At 36.5% G+C, this 21,692-nt stretch overlaps 1 long non-coding RNA gene, 1 other non-coding gene and 1 pseudogene across 2 annotated transcripts; 1 reads left to right on the top strand and 2 right to left on the bottom strand.

Annotated features, from left to right (window-relative positions):
• Positions 1-1,452: 1,452 nt before the first annotated feature.
• On the bottom strand, positions 1,453-4,898 carry LOC111884283 (uncharacterized). Its single transcript, XR_006189174.2, has 2 exons — positions 2,530-4,898; positions 1,453-2,009 (listed from the first exon to the last, which is right to left on the bottom strand). It is a non-coding gene; the product is annotated as an uncharacterized LOC111884283 (long non-coding RNA).
• Positions 4,899-8,774: 3,876 nt separating this feature from the next.
• Positions 8,775-8,891, top strand: LOC128133135 (5S ribosomal RNA; annotated as a pseudogene).
• An 11,455-nt stretch (positions 8,892-20,346) lies between these two features.
• TRNAH-GUG (transfer RNA histidin (anticodon GUG)) lies at positions 20,347-20,418 on the bottom strand. Its single transcript has one exon. It is a non-coding gene; the product is annotated as a tRNA-His (tRNA).
• Between the last annotated feature and the right edge of the window lie 1,274 nt (positions 20,419-21,692).

Below are 21,692 nucleotides of genomic sequence, written 5' to 3'. Positions count from 1 at the left end.
ACCAAAATTCTAAGCAAACCATATGAACACATTTAAAATGGTTCAAAGTTATAATACATCAACCAATCTAAACAAGACAACTTTTAAGGCATATTCTTCCATTGTTAATCAAAGCGGCACTTGTTTTATGTTTTATTATTTAACCGTCTTTTAAAACAAAACCATATAAATACATGAATATGGATTTTGTATTTTTGACATGGTATCTCCTGTGTAACTTAAAATAAACAAATATTATTTGTATATATATATATATATATATATATATATATATATATATATATATATATATATATATATATATATATATATATATATATATATATATATATATACATACTAGCCATTTACCCGCGCTAAGCGACGGGTGCGAATAATTTCTTTCAGAAATTAGTTTCTAGAGGTTATTAGTTTTTTTACGCAAAATTCATATAATATAATTATTTCAATGCTTTTTGTCCTAAAAATGGTAAATTTTTATAAGGTTAATAGATACTAGATAATAAATATATATACATAAAACCAATAATTTTCTTACATTTGACAGTGATGTGTGTTGATCTTTAAGTTGATACACTCTGATTAACTTGGTCGATCGAGTTGTTAAATTTTCTTTGGAAATGGATTTTTTCTTTAAGTGCTAAATGAAATCTAAATATCAAAGCCCAATAAATCGGTTCAAATGTTTTTTTATCGGTTCAATTACATCGGTTCAACCTTGTTTTTAAGGAAACTGTCTAGTTCAGCCTAGTTTGGACTTTGTTATATCTTATGATGTGATCACAACGATAAGAACTTATCCCACTCGTTTATAAGTTTGTAATAACAAATTAGATAATTTAAAGATTGTAAAAACACCCGACGGTAGCTCGGTAATAGACCGAAGTTAAGAGATTAATCGATTTACGTGGTGATTAATCAAATACAATAAATTATTATAAATTTTTAAAATATCTTAAGAAAATGAATATTTGAAAATATGAAATTTTTTCTAAAATATTTGAAACTTTGAAAATTTTAATGTAATTTTTGAATACTTGAAAATTTGATTTTTTAATTAGATATTAAGTTTAATAAAATTATCATTGATTCTGTTACTGAAAATAATATAAAAAAAATTTAAGTATTTGAATTTTTTAAAACTTTTGTTAACTATTTAATTAGTAATGTTCAATTGTATTAAAAACTTAATAATCAAACAACAATCACAAGTTTAAGTCGGTCTGTTACGATTTATTTCATGGGGACCATTTCTTTATGTCTTGCACGCAGGGACCATTTTTATAAAATCAAACATAACCATTTTTAAGTTGATAGTTTTAAAAACTAATATTTATTATGAAATCCACACACCATATACTTTATTGTCCTAACATTGCATATATATTAAAATAATAATAACTAACCATTTATCTCATTTTTAAAAATGAAAGCAACCAAAAATTAAATACATTAAAATTAAACAAATATATTTTTTCAAAAATAAGATAAATTATAACATATTTAGTATGTATAGATGGGTCTATAACAAAATTATCTTAAACAGTGATGGAATTAATAAGCCTACAATCCTTATAGATTCATGTGAATATGTCACATAAAAGAATTTTTTTTGTAAGGTGGGTAGATATAAATTTGACAACCCAACTTCTAACATTACACAACTAAAGTGGTTATAAAAAGATGGGCTCTGGCTTGATAGGCTTGAATATATTTTTAGATGATTTTGCTCTTGCTGGTTGATACATGGCTAGGCATGTTTGCCTCTGTTGTTGGTGTTTTTGAATACCGAAGAGGTTATTTTGGATCTTGATTTAGCCTTGTTGTACAACTTCTCCCAAAAGCAACTAATATGCCTCCCATGTTGTCTTTCCCATGAATTGGACAAATTTGCCCTTTTCTTTTGGTGTTGCTATTAATCTCCAATCCACTCTACCTGGAATTGGACAAATTCTCCCTCAAATAACTAATGTCTACTTTACTTGAAAACATGGTTGTTATACTTGGTTCTGCATATAAAAAGACCATAAAATCAGCATAAAAGAAATCACAAATAGATTATCTTTGACGTTCACTATTTGGTAATAACATCCATCTCATTTAAAAACATGAAAAAATTAATCAATATCACGATTATAGCTTGTTGCAACCAGGAATTCAAAAGTTAAAATTCCAGGATGGCTTTAATGATTCAAAAGGATCAATGATTGTTTTTTCTATATAAAATTGTGATTTTCTGTTGCAATCTTTGAGCCTCAATACTCGAAAATAGGAAGGTTAACAGTTAATGATGTTAAAATGGTTTTAAATTTGGACTAAACATTGTAAACATCAAAATGAATAGGTGACATCTATGTAGTTATATTGAAAAGTTATAACTCTTGATTAAAAAAACTAATAGAATTTTATATAATTGGTCTATATGGTAACTGCTTTTTGCAGTTTTGGTCTAAGGTTAAAATAGTCATTTTAAAATTAATACAACAATTGAGTCGTTAAATTTAACAATTCAGGGACCTGTTTGCCTACCTGATATGTCATATTTCACTTGTAACGGACCTGTTGCGTGATATAAAAACATAAGACAAACATTACTTATCTTTTTCTGTGTGTCTATAGACTTTCTTGCATTCTAATTAGTAGATATTGCTTGATTAGACAATCATAGATAGTCATTTGTACTCATTCACATGGTTTATTCACTTAAAAACAAAACATACATTGGTGAGACATGATCATACTTGGTACTTGCATAAACCCATCCCAAACTGAATTATTGCATATAACTTCCAAAAAGGTCATCAAGACCATATAGGGGCAGAAAGGTCATTAAGCAACAAAAAAAATACTTCTTTTCAATATGCATCATAAACGACACCAACTAATGATGAGAGCTTACAGGACACAAATTTTTGTTACCAAATTCACCACTCCTAGAAAACACAAAGAGTTTTAAGCGAGCATCTAAAATAAACACATATCTTACACATTCCAAGGGAAAAATGTCATTAATCACCCAATTACTTAAACATTGATCCACTGTAGCCAACATCTATGTTAATAAATTCAAGGGAAAAATGTCATTAATCACCCAATTACTTAAACATTGATCCACTGTAGCCAACATCTATGTTAATAAATTCCAAGGGAAAAATGTCATTAATCACCCAATTACTTAAACATTGATCCACTGTAGCCAACATCTATTTTAATAAATTCATTCTCAATTCAATTTATGATATGAAGAGATACCTCTGTTCAGATAGTCATGAAAACCCACAAATAGTAGATTTCAGTTCTAATTTAATAGACAAACTCACATTTGGAATATTAGCTTATATACAAATTTAAGGAAATTAACGACTTTAACTTTGTAGCTTAAGACCTGTGGTGTACAAGTTCAAATTTAATCATGGATAATAAAACATCCATATACTATTTATCAAGTAAATACATATGAAATAAGAATAGAATGTGAACAAAAATAAGATATGAAGACAAATAAGAAATTAACCTTTTGTAGGTGGCTACCATCACTCAACAAAACCCTAGCATACACAAATCCATTGAACAAATAAATTTTTAAATTAGAATCAAAAATATATCTAAGAACAAAATCTGAGAAGTAAAAAGAATAAACCGATGGTCAATGAATCAACTGTCACCTATGCATGAAATGAATCTATTTGACTGCAAATGGTTAGAAACTTAAATCAGAGGTATTAAAGTTAACTCATCCCTTTCAAGAAACCTATGACCAACCTATGTAGTTTTGTTTAAACTGATCTGCAAGAAAAGTTACAAAATAACAAAAATAATGAAATGAAGGGAAATCACCATTGATTTGGAAAATATGTTTCTCTGTAACAACAATACAGAGAGAGAGAGAGAGAGAGAGAAGCGTTGAATAGAGCTTAATTTGATGTGATCGATGTTTGGTGGTACGTATGTGGTGGCAGCGGTGAAGAAGTTCAAATTCAGGGTTTTTATGGTTCTTGGAGAGATGTGTCTAATGGTGCTCACGTATAGTGGGGACGGTAGCACAACGATTCTGGTGTTGACCGTAGATGAGGGCGGCGATGGTGGCAATGACATATGAAATATAGGGTTTTAGAGTAATGGTGATGGTGGTGAAGTGTGATCTGATATGTGGGATTGGAGGATAACATCATTGTAAAATATAGAAGGAGATGATGCCGGATAAAGGAGTTAAGGGCCGAGAATAATGAGAGTTTGGTATTCAGTGGTTTGTCTTCAATGCCAGATGAAAACTCGAAATGGTTTCATGAGATGGGTTCTAGGGTTTCGATTGTGGCTGATGGCCATGGAACTGGAGAGCATTTGGATGAGGCATATTTGGCAATTGGTGGTGGGGTGTGGGCATATTAGGGTTTTAAACAAAGAAGACATGGGTAAGTAACAAACGCGTTTTTGAAGGCTCAACAAAATCAAAACTAATGGTGGGTTTTCAATGGTGGTGGTGGTGGTGGCGGTGGTAAGGCAATGGCAGAGGTACCAACAAAAAAAATTAAAAATTACAACACCACCGTAAACACATCTCCTTGATTTGTCACCTGCATATCAATCTTATCTTCATTAATACAAAAATGAAGACCGCGACAGAGACAGAGAAAGAGGGATTGGTGCCTACGATGGTGGTGGGGTTTTTCTGTGATGGTGGTTGAAGGCAATGTGGGTTCTGAGATGGTGGTTAGTTGGTGATGGTGGCATTAAGCATTGTTGGTTCTAGGTTTTTCAGAAGTGCGACGAAGGGATCAGTAGTCGTGATTGGTGCGATGGTGGTGTTTCAAATAGCGATTATCCAATGTTTGGTGTTTTAAACTACATGTTGGGCGAATGAAAGCGAAAGAACAGGTCAAGATAAGGACAGAGATGAAATAGATAGGTGGGGCTTGGTCAAATACATGCGAGGCTCAGTCAAACCATAAGTAAAAAATTGAAGATGTGATAAGAAGAAGCTGACCGATTCAATGGTCATGCAATACTCGGTCAATCTTATCTTAAAATTGATAAATTCAACATACTGACCAAATTAAGATTTAGAATTCTGTGATGCATAAAATGAGTGTACATAATGCATTAAGGCTTATATTTCTTAAAATTCAGCCTTTGACCAAATATATATATATATATATATATATATATATATATATATATATATATATATATATATATATATATATATATATATATATATATAGAAATGTTTGTTGTTAATGAAATCATTTCATTTTTTACTAATCGGATTATTTGTATGTGAATTCATGAAGATATTTAATTTCTCTTCATGAAAGAGTAGATTGTACATAAAAAAAGAAGTAAATATATAATTTAGATATTTAAATCTTCAAATAAAATAATATGAAGAAAACTAATAGGTAATTCGTTTCAATACCCATATTATATGATGACCAAATTAAACTACAAGATTAATTTTATTTATTTTATATTCTTTTTGGAGTAAATTACACGAATGGTCCCTATGGTTTAGGGTAATTTGCCTGTTTGGTCCCTAACTTATTTTTTTAACTCGGAAGGTCCCTATTGTTTGTTTTTGTTACGCGCTTGGTCTCTGTCTTACGTAAAAAGACTACTTTTCTTTTGATTTTTCTTAATTTATTTAAACAAACACACTCCAACCTCAACCCTTCACCTTACCTTACATATCCTGTCATTTTTTCTCTATTTAAATAATACATTTTTTAGGTAAGACAGGGACCAAGCGTGTAACAAAAACAGCTGTAGGGACCAAGGGCATAACAAAAACAAAGAGTAAGGACCGTCCGAGTTAAAAAAATAAGTTAGGGACCAAACGTGCAAATTACCATAAACCATAGGAACCATTCGTGTAATTTACTCTTCTTTTTGTGTTAATCTAAGACCTCATTTATAATTGATAAATTATTATCTAAAAGTAATGACAAGGTCATGACATATGAGTGAAATAAGTTTCGTAGTATAATTTTTAATAAACTCTTAAAGTATTTGAGAATTATTGTGATTGAGGAGATTTACATTAGATGATAAAGAGTTTTATACATCAATAATTATTTTATTTAATGCATATATATATATATATATATATATATATATATATATATATATATATATATATATATATATATATATATATATATCAAACATAGAAGGGTAAAATGTGTGTGTGTGTGTGGGGGGGGGTGGGTGCTCCCCAGCTCCTATTATGATCCGCCGCTAAGCCTTGAAGTTTGTGTCATGCATTCCTGCTAGCAATGAGTGAGGTGCTCATTCAAGTTAATAAGTGGTTTTTATCTCTTAGTTTTCAACAAAATGACTAGTTTTCTTTTTCTCACACAATATCATACTCTACAAATTAAACAGAAGTAATGATTTGATTTTTTTTTGTTCTGCTTCTTACAACTTTTTCCAAGTGTCCTTTTTCATATGTATAAAACATGAAAGGGCAGTACTAAGAGTAATCTATGTAATGAACCGAAAGTAAATTGTTGCCAGTAAGGAAACAAAAAATACATTTCTATTAGTGATAGAAACTAAAGAAATTTGTCTAATTTTCATTTAGTTGGGATTGTTTTACATTGATCTAAAAATATATTTTTCAAAGTATAATGATTGTAAGTGAATAAAATGAAAGGAGGATGCTATGATAAGAGGTTATGCATGGCGTTTCTTGGATTTAGTTGTATTGGATGTGTAACCCCGTTGTCTTGTGCACCACTACATGTTGTTGCCTCCCATGCATAATTTTTGTCCGGATTAAATCTGAGCCTACCCACAAATTAAAGAAAAAGAATCACAAAAATGATAAGTAACAAACTCCGATGCTCCTGAAGTTGGATTTTGGCTTCTTAATATGGCCATAAAACACAGATAGTCTCTATTGTCCATTTTGAACATAAGCACATACATTATTTCACAAAAATTGTATGCGATGGGTTGACTGGATTGGGCATGTCAATGGTGGCAATAAGATGTTGGATTAATCGGTTAAAGAAAGTTTGTTTTATTTTAGTAAACTTGATATGGACTTGTTTTAGTTTTTGTGTTTGCTTAGGATTCAATTATGTCCGGTATAAATAGGGTACAAGTTTCAGATCAATAATTTAGTGGTCTCGTTTATTAGTAAAAGTTTAGTAGTCAAGCAATTTCCATTGTTCCATTTTTTCTTCTATTTTGTTGCACACCTATTCCAACTTAAATAAAACTTACACTTGGTATCAGAGCGGTTTCGTTGAAGGGGGTGTGATTCGAGGTTGATTAGAAGCAACCCCGGTTTCTTTTAATCGGGCTTGGGATAGACTAACCGGAGGCGCGGAGTAAACGAACACGAAGACGTCAAAGCGGGTGACTTTGAATCAGTTCGTTTTGCGGGTGACGGAAGACGGTAAAGGTGGTCGTGACTTTGTCTTGTTGTCCGGTGGAAGAGTGCTCTCGGAACAAGATTGATTAAAGAAGTCGGGGTTAAGAAGAAAAGGATGTCGTTGGTTAAAGAAGGAGGTTCGATGACGTATCAAGTTCCGGTTTTGACTCCAACGAATTATCCGGTATGGGCGGTCAAAGTCAAGTCGATTATGGATGCACACGGCATATGGGAGACGGTCGAACCAAAGGCGGGTGAAACATCGGATCAAAAAAAGTCAAAACAAGCTCTTTCTTTTTTGTTTCAAGCGATACCCGAAGACATGGTATTGTAAATGGCGAGTTACACCGAACCAAAGAAAGTGTGGGATGGGCTGAAAACACGGTATTTGGGAGTGGATCCGGTGAGAATGGCTCGGTTTGCAACGTTAAAGAGAGAGCTTGAAAGTTTGCGCATGAAGGACGGTGAAACGGTCGATGATTTTGTGACAAAATTATCCGGTTTAGCTTCAAAAGCAAGGAGTCTTGGATATGAGATTGAAGAAGGTGATTTGGTAAAAATGTTACTAGATTCAATGCCTAAGTCGTTTCTTCAAATCGTGGCTTCAACAGAGCAATGTTTCGAGTTGGATTCAATGTTATTCAATGAAGCGGTTGGTAAATTGAAGGCATGCGAGGAGCGTATAAGAGGAACCAAGAAAGTGGAGGACACTCAAAGTGGGTTATTGTTGGCTAGTGAGGAAAAATCACATGTTTGTAAGCATTGTGGCAATGGACGTTCAAATCGGGATGACTTTGGACGTGACCGGGGAAGAGGTCAGGGGTCCGGGAGAAGTCGAGATGGTAATGAACGTGTCCGGGATAAAAACTTACGTTAGATGTTACAAATGTGGTGAGCTTGGTCACTATAAAAACGAGTGTCCTAAATGGGAAAAGGAAGAAGCGGGTCTAATCGAAGAGGAATCGACAATGTTTTGAAAGAGTGGCTTAACCGATTAAGGGAGTAATTGTTGGATTAATCGGTTAAAAGAAAGTTTGTTTTATTTTAGGAAACTTGATGTGGACTTTGTAACATCCCCCTCTGGCACGTATCACAATATTGTCCGCTTTGGGCCACTCGGCACGAGGACTTCCCAGGGGGTCACCCATCCTGGTACTACTCCCGCCCGAGCACGCTTAACTGCAGAGTTCTTATGGGATCTGCTGCCCTCACGGCTTTAAAACGCGTTGTGACAAGGAAGGTATCCACACCCCTTATATGGAGATGTTTCGTTCTCTTTCCAAGCCGATGTGGGATCAGATCTAACCCACTTTAAAGTGGGTTAGATCTGATCCCACATTGGCTGGGAAGGAGAACTAAGCATTCCTTATAAGGGGTGTGGATACCTTCCCTATCACAACGCGTTTTAAAGCCGTGAGGCAGCAGATCCCATAAGAACTCTGCAGTTAAGCGTGCTTGGGCGGGAGTAGTACCAGGATGGGTGACCCCCTGGGAAGTCCTCGTGCCGAGTGGCCCAAAGCGGACAATATTGTGATACGTGCCACAGTGAGTGTTACAAATGGTATCAAAGCTAGGGGCATGGGTCGATGTGTTCGACAGGGACGTCGAACCCTATAATGGGGGGTGAAAGTGGGTTAGATCTGATCTCACATTGGCTGGGAAGGAGAACTAAGCATTCCTTATAAGGGGTGTGGATACCTTCCCTATCAAAACGCGTTTTAAAGCCGTGAGGGCAGCATATCCCATAAGAACTCTGCAGTTAAGCGTGCTTGGGCGGGAGTAGTACCAGGATGGGTGACCCCCTGGGAAGTCCTCGTGCCGAGTGGCCCAAAGCGGACAATATTGTGATACGTGCCAGAGGGGGATGTTACAGACTTGTTTTAGTTTTTGTGTTTGTTTAGGATTCAATTATGTCCGGTATAAATAGGGTACAAGTTTCAGATCAAAAATTTAGTGGTCTCGTTTATTAGTAAAAGTTTAGTAGTCAAGCAATTTCCATTGTTCCATTTTTTCTTCTATTTTGTTGCACACCTATTCCAACTTAAATAAAACTTACACTAGGTATCAGAGCGGTTTCGTTGAAGGGGGTGTGATTCGAGGTTGATTAGAAGCAAACCCGGTTTCTTTTAATCGGGCTTGGGATAGACTAACCGGAGGCGCGGAGTAAACGAACGGGAAGACGTCAAAGCGGGTGACTTTGATTCAGTTCGTTTTGCGGGTGACAGAAGACGGTAAAGGTGGTCGTGACTTTGTCTTGTTGTCCGGTGGAAGAGTGCTCTCGGAACAAGATTGATTAAAAAAGTCGGGGTTAAGAAGAAAAGGATGTCGTTGGTTAAAGAAGGAAGGTTCGATGACGTATCAAGTTCCGGTTTTGACTCCAACGAATTATCCGGTGTGGGCGGTCAAAGTCAAGTCGATTATGGATGCACACGGCATATGGGAGACGGTCGAACCAAAGGCGGGTGAAACATCGGATCAAAAAAAGTCAAAACAAGCTCTTTCTTTTTTGTTTCAAGTGATACCCGAAGACATGGTATTGTAAATGGCGAGTTACACCGAACCAAAGAAAGTGTGGGATGGGCTGAAAACACGGTATTTGGGAGTGGATCCGGTGAGAATGGCTCGGTTTGCAACGTTAAAGAGAGAGCTTGAAAGTTTGCGCATGAAGGACGGTGAAACGGTCGATGATTTTGTGACAAAATTATCCGGTTTAGCTTCAAAAGCAAGGAGTCTTGGATATGAGATTGAAGAAGGTGATTTGGTAAAACGGTTACTAGATTCAATGCCTAAGTCGTTTCTTCAAATCGTGGCTTCAACAGAGCAATGTTTCGAGTTGGATTCAATGTTATTCAATGAAGCGGTTGGTAAATTGAAGGCATGCGAGGAGCGTATAAGAGGAACCAAGAAAGTGGAGGACACTCAAAGTGGGTTATTGTTGGCTAGTGAGGAAAAATCACATGTTTGTAAGCATTGTGGCAATGGACGTTCAAATCGGGATGACTTTGGACGTGACCGGGGAAGAGGTCAGGGGTCCGGGAGAAGTCGAGATGGTAATGAACGTGTCCGGGATAAAAACTTACGTTAGATGTTACAAATGTGGTGAGCTTGGTCACTATAAAAACGAGTGTCCTAAATGGGAAAAGGAAGAAGCGGGTCTAATCGAAGAGGAATCGACAATGTTAAGAAAGAGTGGCTTAACCGATTAAGGGAGTAATTGTTGGATTAATCGGTTAAAAGAAAGTTTGTTTTATTTTAGGAAACTTGATGTGGACTTGTTTTAGTTTTTGTGTTTGTTTAGGATTCAATTATGTCCGGTATAAATAGGGTACAAGTTTCAGATCAAAAATTTAGTGGTCTCGTTTATTAGTAAAAGTTTAGTAGTCAAGCAATTTCCATTGTTCCATTTTTTCTTCTATTTTGTTGCACACCTATTCCAACTTAAATAAAACTTACACTAGGTATCAGAGCGGTTTCGTTGAAGGGGGTGTGATTCGAGGTTGATTAGAAGCAACCCCGGTTTCTTTTAATCGGGCTTGGGATAGACTAACCGGAGGCGCGGAGTAAACGAACGGGAAGACGTCAAAGCGGGTGACTTTGAATCAGTTCGTTTTGCGGGTGACGAAAGACGGTAAAGGTGGTCGTGACTTTGTCTTGTTGTCCGGTGGAAGAGTGCTCTCGGAACAAGATTGATTAAAGAAGTCGGGGTTAAGAAGAAAAGGATGTCGTTGGTTAAAGAAGGAGGTTCGATGACGTATCAAGTTCCGGTTTTGACTCCAACGAATTATCCGGTGTGGGCGGTCAAAGTCAAGTCGATTATGGATGCACACGGCATATGGGAGACGGTCGAACCAAAGGCGGGTGAAACATCGGATCAAAAAAAGTCAAAACAAGCTCTTTCTTTTTTGTTTCAAGCGATACCCGAAGACATGGTATTGTAAATGGCGAGTTACACCGAACCAAAGAAAGTGTGGGATGGGCTGAAAACACGGTATTTGGGAGTGGATCCGGTGAGAATGGCTCGGTTTGCAACGTTAAAGAGAGAGCTTGAAAGTTTGCGCATGAAGGACGGTGAAACGGTCGATGATTTTGTGACAAAATTATCCGGTTTAGCTTCAAAAGCAAGGAGTCTTGGATATGAGATTGAAGAAGGTGATTTGGTAAAAAGGTTACTAGATTCAATGCCTAAGTCGTTTCTTCAAATCGTGGCTTCAACAGAGCAATGTTTCGAGTTGGATTCAATGTTATTCAATGAAGCGGTTGGTAAATTGAAGGCATGCGAGGAGCGTATAAGAGGAACCAAGAAAGTGGAGGACACTCAAAGTGGGTTATTGTTGGCTAGTGAGGAAAAATCACATGTTTGTAAGCATTGTGGCAATGGACGTTCAAATCGGGATGACTTTGGACGTGACCGGGGAAGAGGTCAGGGGTCCGGGAGAAGTCGAGATGGTAATGAACGTGTCCGGGATAAAAAGTTACGTTAGATGTTACAAATGTGGTGAGCTTGGTCACTATAAAAACGAGTGTCCTAAATGGGAAAAGGAAGAAGCGGGTCTAATCGAAGAGGAATCGACAATGTTAAGAAAGATTGGCTTAACCGATTAAGGGAGTAATTGTTGGATTAATCGGTTAAAAGAAAGTTTGTTTTATTTTAGGAAACTTGATGTGGACTTGTTTTAGTTTTTGTGTTTGTTTAGGATTCAATTATGTCCGGTATAAATAGGGTACAAGTTTCAGATCAAAAATTTAGTGGTCTCGTTTATTAGTAAAAGTTTAGTAGTCAAGCAATTTCCATTGTTCCATTTTTTCTTCTATTTTGTTGCACACCTATTCCAACTTAAATAAAACTTACACTAGGTATCAGAGCGGTTTCGTTGAAGGGGGTGTGATTCGAGGTTGATTAGAAGCAACCCCGGTTTCTTTTAATCGGGCTTGGGATAGACTAACCGGAGGCGCGGAGTAAACGAACGGGAAGACGTCAAAGCGGGTGACTTTGAATCAGTTCGTTTTGCGGGTGACGGAAGATGGTAAAGGTGGTCGTGACTTTGTCTTGTTGTCCGGTGGAAGAGTGCTCTCGGAACAAGATTGATTAAAGAAGTCGGGGTTAAGAAGAAAAGGATGTCGTTGGTTAAAGAAGGAGGTTCGATGACGTATCAAGTTCCGGTTTTGACTCCAACGAATTATCCGGTATGGGCGGTCAAAGTCAAGTCGATTATGGATACACACGGCATATGGGAGACGGTCGAACCAAAGGCGGGTGAAACATCGGATCAAAAAAAGTCAAAACAAGCTCTTTCTTTTTTGTTTCAAGTGATACCCGAAGACATGGTATTGTAAATGGCGAGTTACACCGAACCAAAGAAAGTGTGGGATGGGCTGAAAACACGGTATTTGGGAGTGGATCCGGTGAGAATGGCTCGGTTTGCAACGTTAAAGAGAGAGCTTGAAAGTTTGCGCATGAAGGACGGTGAAACGGTCGATGATTTTGTGACAAAATTATCCGGTTTAGCTTCAAAAGCAAGGAGTCTTGGATATGAGATTGAAGAAGGTGATTTGGTAAAAAGGTTACTAGATTCAATGCCTAAGTCGTTTCTTCAAATCGTGGCTTCAACAGAGCAATGTTTCGAGTTGGATTCAATGTTATTCAATGAAGCGGTTGGTAAATTGAAGGCATGCGAGGAGCGTATAAGAGGAACCAAGAAAGTGGAGGACACTCAAAGTGGGTTATTGTTGGCTAGTGAGGAAAAATCACATGTTTGTAAGCATTGTGGCAATGGACGTTCAAATCGGGATGACTTTGGACGTGACCGGGGAAGAGGTCAGGGGTCCGGGAGAAGTCGAGATGGTAATGAACGTGTCCGGGATAAAAAGTTACGTTATATGTTACAAATGTGGTGAGCTTGGTCACTATAAAAACGTGTGTCCTAAATGGGAAAAGGAAGAAGCGGGTCTAATCGAAGAGGAATCGACAATGTTTTGAAAGAGTGGCTTAACCGATTAAGGGAGTAATTGTTGGATTAATCGGTTAAAAGAAAGTTTGTTTTATTTTAGGAAACTTGATGTGGACTTGTTTTAGTTTTTGTGTTTGTTTAGGATTCAATTGTGTCCGGTATAAATAGGGTACAAGTTTCAGATCAAAAATTTAGTGGTCTCGTTTATTAGTAAAAGTTTAGTAGTCAAGCAATTTCCATTGTTCCATTTTTTCTTCTATTTTGTTGCACACCTATTCCAACTTAAATAAAACTTACACTAGGTATCAGAGCGGTTTCGTTGAAGGGGGTGTGATTCGAGGTTGATTAAAAGCAACCCCGGTTTCTTTTAATCGGGCTTGGGATAGACTAACCGGAGGCGCGGAGTAAACGAACACGAAGACGTCAAAGCGGGTGACTTTGAATCAGTTCGTTTTGCGGGTGACGGAAGACGGTAAAGGTGGTCGTGACTTTGTCTTGTTGTCCGGTGGAAGAGTGCTCTCGGAACAAGATTGATTAAAGAAGTCGGGGTTAAGAAGAAAAGGATGTCGTTGGTTAAAGAAGGAGGTTCGATGACGTATCAAGTTCCGGTTTTGACTCCAACGAATTATCCGGTATGGGCGGTCAAAGTCAAGTCGATTATGGATGCACACGGCATATGGGAGACGGTCGAACCAAAGGCGGGTGAAACATCGGATCAAAAAAAGTCAAAACAAGCTCTTTCTTTTTTGTTTCAAGCGATACCCGAAGACATGGTATTGTAAATGGCGAGTTACACCGAACCAAAGAAAGTGTGGGATGGGCTGAAAACACGGTATTTGGGAGTGGATCCGGTGAGAATGGCTCGGTTTGCAACGTTAAAGAGAGAGCTTGAAAGTTTGCGCATGAAGGACGGTGAAACGGTCGATGATTTTGTGACAAAATTATCCGGTTTAGCTTCAAAAGCAAGGAGTCTTGGATATGAGATTGAAGAAGGTGATTTGGTAAAAAGGTTACTAGATTCAATGCCTAAGTCGTTTCTTCAAATCGTGGCTTCAACAGAGCAATGTTTCGAGTTGGATTCAATGTTATTCAATGAAGCGGTTGGTAAATTGAAGGCATGCGAGGAGCGTATAAGAGGAACCAAGAAAGTGGAGGACACTCAAAGTGGGTTATTGTTGGCTAGTGAGGAAAAATCACATGTTTGTAAGCATTGTGGCAATGGACGTTCAAATCGGGATGACTTTGGACGTGACCGGGGAAGAGGTCAGGGGTCCGGGAGAAGTCGAGATGGTAATGAACGTGTCCGGGATAAAAAGTTACGTTAGATGTTACAAATGTGGTGAGCTTGGTCACTATAAAAACGAGTGTCCTAAATGGGAAAAGGAAGAAGCGGGTCTAATCGAAGAGGAATCGACAATGTTAAGAAAGAGTGGCTTAACCGATTAAGGGAGTAATTGTTGGATTAATCGGTTAAAAGAAAGTTTGTTTTATTTTAGGAAACTTGATGTGGACTTGTTTTAGTTTTTGTGTTTGTTTAGGATTCAATTATGTCCGGTATAAATAGGGTACAAGTTTCAGATCAAAAATTTAGTGGTCTCGTTTATTAGTAAAAGTTTAGTACTCAAGCAATTTCCATTGTTCCATTTTTTCTTCTATTTTGTTGCACACCTATTCCAACTTAAATAAAACTTACACTAGGTATCAGAGCGGTTTCGTTGAAGGGGGTGTGATTCGAGGTTGATTAGAAGCAACCCCGGTTTCTTTTAATCGGGCTTGGGATAGACTAACCGGAGGCGCGGAGTAAACGAACGGGAAGACGTCAAAGCGGGTGACTTTGAATCAGTTCGTTTTGCGGGTGACGAAAGACGGTAAAGGTGGTCGTGACTTTGTCTTGTTGTCCGGTGGAAGAGTGCTCTCGGAACAAGATTGATTAAAGAAGTCGGGGTTAAGAAGAAAAGGATGTCGTTGGTTAAAGAAGGAGGTTCGATGACGTATCAAGTTCCGGTTTTGACTCCAACGAATTATCCGGTGTGGGCGGTCAAAGTCAAGTCGATTATGGATGCACACGGCATATGGGAGACGGTCGAACCAAAGGCGGGTGAAACATCGGATCAAAAAAAGTCAAAACAAGCTCTTTCTTTTTTGTTTCAAGCGATACCCGAAGACATGGTATTGTAAATGGCGAGTTACACCGAACCAAAGAAAGTGTGGGATGGGCTGAAAACACGGTATTTGGGAGTGGATCCGGTGAGAATGGCTCGGTTTGCAACGTTAAAGAGAGAGCTTGAAAGTTTGCGCATGAAGGACGGTGAAACGGTCGATGATTTTGTGACAAAATTATCCGGTTTAGCTTCAAAAGCAAGGAGTCTTGTATATGAGATTGAAGAAGGTGATTTGGTAAAAAGGTTACTAGATTCAATGCCTAAGTCGTTTCTTCAAATCGTGGCTTCAACAGAGCAATGTTTCGAGTTGGATTCAATGTTATTCAATGAAGCGGTTGGTAAATTGAAGGCATGCGAGGAGCGTATAAGAGGAACCAAGAAAGTGGAGGACACTCAAAGTGGGTTATTGTTGGCTAGTGAGGAAAAATCACATGTTTGTAAGCATTGTGGCAATGGACGTTCAAATCGGGATGACTTTGGACGTGACCGGGGAAGAGGTCAGGGGTCCGGGAGAAGTCGAGATGGTAATGAACGTGTCCGGGATAAAAAGTTACGTTAGATGTTACAAATGTGGTGAGCTTGGTCACTATAAAAACGAGTGTCCTAAATGGGAAAAGGAAGAAGCGGGTCTAATCGAAGAGGAATCGACAATGTTAAGAAAGATTGGCTTAACCGATTAAGGGAGTAATTGTTGGATTAATCGGTTAAAAGAAAGTTTGTTTTATTTTAGGAAACTTGATGTGGACTTGTTTTAGTTTTTGTGTTTGTTTAGGATTCAATTATGTCCGGTATAAATAGGGTACAAGTTTCAGATCAAAAATTTAGTGGTCTCGTTTATTAGTAAAAGTTTAGTAGTCAAGCAATTTCCATTGTTCCATTTTTTCTTCTATTTTGTTGCACACCTATTCCAACTTAAATAAAACTTACACTAGGTATTAGAGCGGTTTCGTTGAAGGGGGTGTGATTCGAGGTTGATTAGAAGCAACCCCGGTTTCTTTTAATCGGGCTTGGGATAGACTAACCGGAGGCGCGGAGTAAACGAACACGAAGACGTCAAAGCGGGTGACTTTGAATCAGTTCGTTTTGCGGGTGACGGAAGATGGTAAAGGTGGTCGTGACTTTGTCTTGTTGTCCGGTGGAAGAGTGCTCTCGGAACAAGATTGATTAAAGAAGTCGGGGTTAAGAAGAAAAGGATGTCGTTGGTTAAAGAAGGAGGTTCGATGACGTATCAAGTTCCGGTTTTGACTCCAACGAATTATCCGGTATGGGCGGTCAAAGTCAAGTCGATTATGGATGCACACGGCATATGGGAGACGGTCGAACCAAAGGCGGGTGAAACATCGGATCAAAAAAAGTCAAAACAAGCTCTTTCTTTTTTGTTTCAAGTGATACCCGAAGACATGGTATTGTAAATGGCGAGTTACACCGAACCAAAGAAAGTGTGGGATGGGCTGAAAACACGGTATTTGGGAGTGGATCCGGTGAGAATGGCTCGGTTTGCAACGTTAAAGAGAGAGCTTGAAAGTTTGCGCATGAAGGACGGTGAAACGGTCGATGATTTTGTGACAAAATTATCCGGTTTAGCTTCAAAAGCAAGGAGTCTTGGATATGAGATTGAAGAAGGTGATTTGGTAAAAAGGTTACTAGATTCAATGCCTAAGTCGTTTCTTCAAATCGTGGCTTCAACAGAGCAATGTTTCGAGTTGGATTCAATGTTATTCAATGAAGCGGTTGGTAAATTGAAGGCATGCGAGGAGCGTATAAGAGGAACCAAGAAAGTGGAGGACACTCAAAGTGGGTTATTGTTGGCTAGTGAGGAAAAATCACATGTTTGTAAGCATTGTGGCAATGGACGTTCAAATCGGGATGACTTTGGACGTGACCGGGGAAGAGGTCAGGGGTCCGGGAGAAGTCGAGATGGTAATGAACGTGTCCGGGATAAAAAGTTACGTTATATGTTACAAATGTGGTGAGCTTGGTCACTATAAAAACGTGTGTCCTAAATGGGAAAAGGAAGAAGCGGGTCTAATCGAAGAGGAATCGACAATGTTTTGAAAGAGTGGCTTAACCGATTAAGGGAGTAATTGTTGGATTAATCGGTTAAAAGAAAGTTTGTTTTATTTTAGGAAACTTGATGTGGACTTGTTTTAGTTTTTGTGTTTGTTTAGGATTCAATTGTGTCCGGTATAAATAGGGTACAAGTTTCAGATCAAAAATTTAGTGGTCTCGTTTATTAGTAAATAGTCAAGCAATTTCCATTGTTCCATTTTTTCTTCTATTTTGTTGCACACCTATTCCAACTTAAATAAAACTTACACTAGGTATCAGAGCGGTTTCGTTGAAGGGGGTGTGATTCGAGGTTGATTAGAAGCAACCCCGGTTTCTTTTAATCGGGCTTGGGATAGACTAACCGGAGGCGCGGAGTAAACGAACACGAAGACGTCAAAGCGGGTGACTTTGAATCAGTTCGTTTTGCGGGTGACGGAAGACGGTAAAGGTGGTCGTGACTTTGTCTTGTTGTCCGGTGGAAGAGTGCTCTCGGAACAAGATTGATTAAAGAAGTCGGGGTTAAGAAGAAAAGGATGTCGTTGGTTAAAGAAGGAGGTTCGATGACGTATCAAGTTCCGGTTTTGACTCCAACGAATTATCCGGTATGGGCGGTCAAAGTCAAGTCGATTATGGATGCACACGGCATATGGGAGACGGTCGAACCAAAGGCGGGTGAAACATCGGATCAAAAAAAGTCAAAACAAGCTCTTTCTTTTTTGTTTCAAGCGATACCCGAAGACATGGTATTGTAAATGGCGAGTTACACCGAACCAAAGAAAGTGTGGGATGGGCTGAAAACACGGTATTTGGGAGTGGATCCGGTGAGAATGGCTCGGTTTGCAACGTTAAAGAGAGAGCTTGAAAGTTTGCGCATGAAGGACGGTGAAACGGTCGATGATTTTGTGACAAAATTATCCGGTTTAGCTTCAAAAGCAAGGAGTCTTGGATATGAGATTGAAGAAGGTGATTTGGTAAAAAGGTTACTAGATTCAATGCCTAAGTCGTTTCTTCAAATCGTGGCTTCAACAGAGCAATGTTTCGAGTTAGATTCAATGTTATTCAATGAAGCGGTTGGTAAATTGAAGGCATGCGAGGAGCGTATAAGAGGAACCAAGAAAGTGGAGGACACTCAAAGTGGGTTATTGTTGGCTAGTGAGGAAAAATCACATGTTTGTAAGCATTGTGGCAATGGACGTTCAAATCGGGATGACTTTGGACGTGACCGGGGAAGAAGTCAGGGGTCCGGGAGAAGTCGAGATGGTAATGAACGTGTCCGGGATAAAAAGTTACGTTAGATGTTACAAATGTGGTGAGCTTGGTCACTATAAAAACGAGTGTCCTAAATGGGAAAAGGAAGAAGCGGGTCTAATCGAAGAGGAATCGACAATGTTTTGAAAGAGTGGCTTAACCGATTAAGAGAGTAATTGTTGGATTAATCGGTTAAAAGAAAGTTTGTTTTATTTTAGGAAACTTGATATGGACTAGTTTTAGTTTTTGTGTTTGTTTAGGATTCAATTATGTCCAGTATAAATAGGGTACAAGTTTCAGATCAAAAATTTAGTGGTCTCGTTTATTAGTAAAAGTTTAGTAGTCAAGCAATTTCCATTGTTCCATTTTTTCTTCTATTTTGTTGCACACTCGTTCCAACTTAAATAAAACTTACATAAGAAAGATTTTTTATTATTATTATTATTATTATTATTATTATTATTATTGTTATTATTATTTGTGTGTTTAATAAACTCATTTTCTTACAAGAGGTTGATGTTGTTTTTTATTCAAACAACAAACAATTTAACATGCTCGTCTGTTAAAGAAACTAATAACAATACTTAAAATTTGTGCCCAAGCAAAATATGATACCATAAAACTTAATTATATTAAAATAGCCATCCATGTGATACAATTTTTAATCATTTAACTAGCTTAATATTTTATATCATTTTATTTAAGATTTATATATATAGAGTAGTGAAAACTAATAAGTTTGTCATTTTAGACTATTAAGAAAATATGAAACACATATTGGTAAAATGATATAACTATATTGTAAATTCTTTGCATTTAGATTTTATATAATGTTTAAACAGTGAGATTGATTTACTTAAGGCATGGGCATGTGACTTTCTTTTTTGTTTGAAAAGAACGTTCCAGTAATCACTGTAACCATTAAATGAACCAAAGTCAATTAATTTGACTCCCACAAAACCATTCGACCACATTTCTTCTAAATACCTATCAATAGATGTGCTTAATATAATAGACGAGGTGTGAGCCCTATGTATTACATGAGTGTATTTAAAATAATTAAATATGTATAAGCATTTGAGAAAATTTGAATTTATAAAAAAAATAACAAAAATATTGAATTACTAAAATTAATTTTTTTTCTCTTTTAAATTTAAACAAACCATTTAGATAAATTAATCAAAACAAATTAATGAGATTTTATTTTTAAAATTTAAAATTATAAGGAAAGTGCATTAATAAAATTGATATGCATTTATTATTAAATTTAAATACCATATGGAATTTAATAAATAGGAAAACCACAAAATTACATATGTAATAAAAATTAATTCAAAATAACCATAAAATGACATGTGACAAAATGAATAAGAATGTAACAAGTGTCAAAAAAAAAACTTTCATTTATTAAAGAAGATTATTGAAGAAAGGAACCATACAAAATTTTAAGGGATATCTTGATTTCATCTCCATCTCCACCACTTTTACATGCATTTCATGAAGTGCCCCTGTTTTTTTTTTAACGGCTGACGGCTGAAAAAAGATTTGTATAGGTGTTATATGTGGCTGCTGGGATTCGAGCCCAGGTCTCCACGGCCACAACGTGGAATTCTTACCACTAAACTACAGCCACAAGTTTTATGCATTCATTAATTAACCAACAAAATAAATTTTAATTGCATTAGAGAAAATGAAATTAGATAAGAGAGTTGTTATTCTAATCGTCATTAATTTCCTTTGCTCCCTATCCTTTTCCACAATCATCTCCTTTGACCATCCCGACTTTAACTTCTTTTGGTTTGCAGTTTTGCTTCTCTTGTCAACGTTGTCATTTTCCTTAATCGGCTTCACGTACACTTCATTGCCTACACATTCCTCCTCAAGCAAAGACAATACTCAGCCCATGTTCCATGACATCTTCTCCTAAGCATTTCATACATATACGTATTAGGCATCATCACACGTAAAGTAGATGAAAAAACAATCATGAAACATTGGATAGTATGAAAACCGAACAAAAAGGTTGGTCCCGAGCATTTAAATATCCTAAAATACTTTAGACAAGCCAGAAAAAAGGTCCTTACCACTATTATAAGTTTATATATATATATATATATATATATATATATATATATATATATACTAGGTGTAAGACCCAAGTATTACATGATGTATTAAAAAAAAAATTAAATATGAAATTTTAACAATTTGAAAAGTTTGAATTTATAAGAAAAATGAGAAAAATTTTGAATTATTAAAATTAATGAGTATTTAATGTATTGAATACATTACATATATAAACTTTTTCTAATAAATATCTTACATATATATTACCTTACATATTAAATGTGTATTTTAATTTAATAAAACAAAAAATACAATAAAATGACATGTGGAAAATAGAAAATTCAAAAATTTTAGAAAATGTCATGTGTCCAAATGAAAAAGAAGAAGACATGTACCAAAAGGTTCTTTATTTATTTGGGAGATATATATAGTATAATATAATATAAATTGGGCCTTATACAGCCCCTCCCTTAATGTTCCCTATGTCCAATGGTCAAAACTAAGTGAAGCTATGGAAAATTAGCACATTAAAAACCAATTGTTGTCAAATGTAATATAATATTAAGTTTCTTTCTATCTTGGTACTAAAATATTGACTTGCTCTAATATTTTAGAATTGCCTAAATTACTTAACTAAACTAAGTTCTTTAAATTAAGCTTCTTTTTAATAATCTAGTTTAAACAAGTTCTTAAACCAAACCATTAAATGGATTTAAGTTTCATGCACTTATTACCAAAAATACCAATATTCCTCGTGTGCTCAGAAATGTAAAGGTATGTAATCTTTGATTATACTACTTTTATTCATTCAAAATTAATTAAGTGTTTGTTACTATTTCC

The sequence above is a fragment of the Lactuca sativa genome, chromosome 3, assembly GCF_002870075.4.
Source record: "Lactuca sativa cultivar Salinas chromosome 3, Lsat_Salinas_v11, whole genome shotgun sequence".
Classification (NCBI taxonomy): Eukaryota; Viridiplantae; Streptophyta; class Magnoliopsida; order Asterales; family Asteraceae; genus Lactuca; species Lactuca sativa.
Note: the sequence above shows the minus strand (reverse complement) of the source record. Positions and strands in the feature narration are given on the sequence as shown.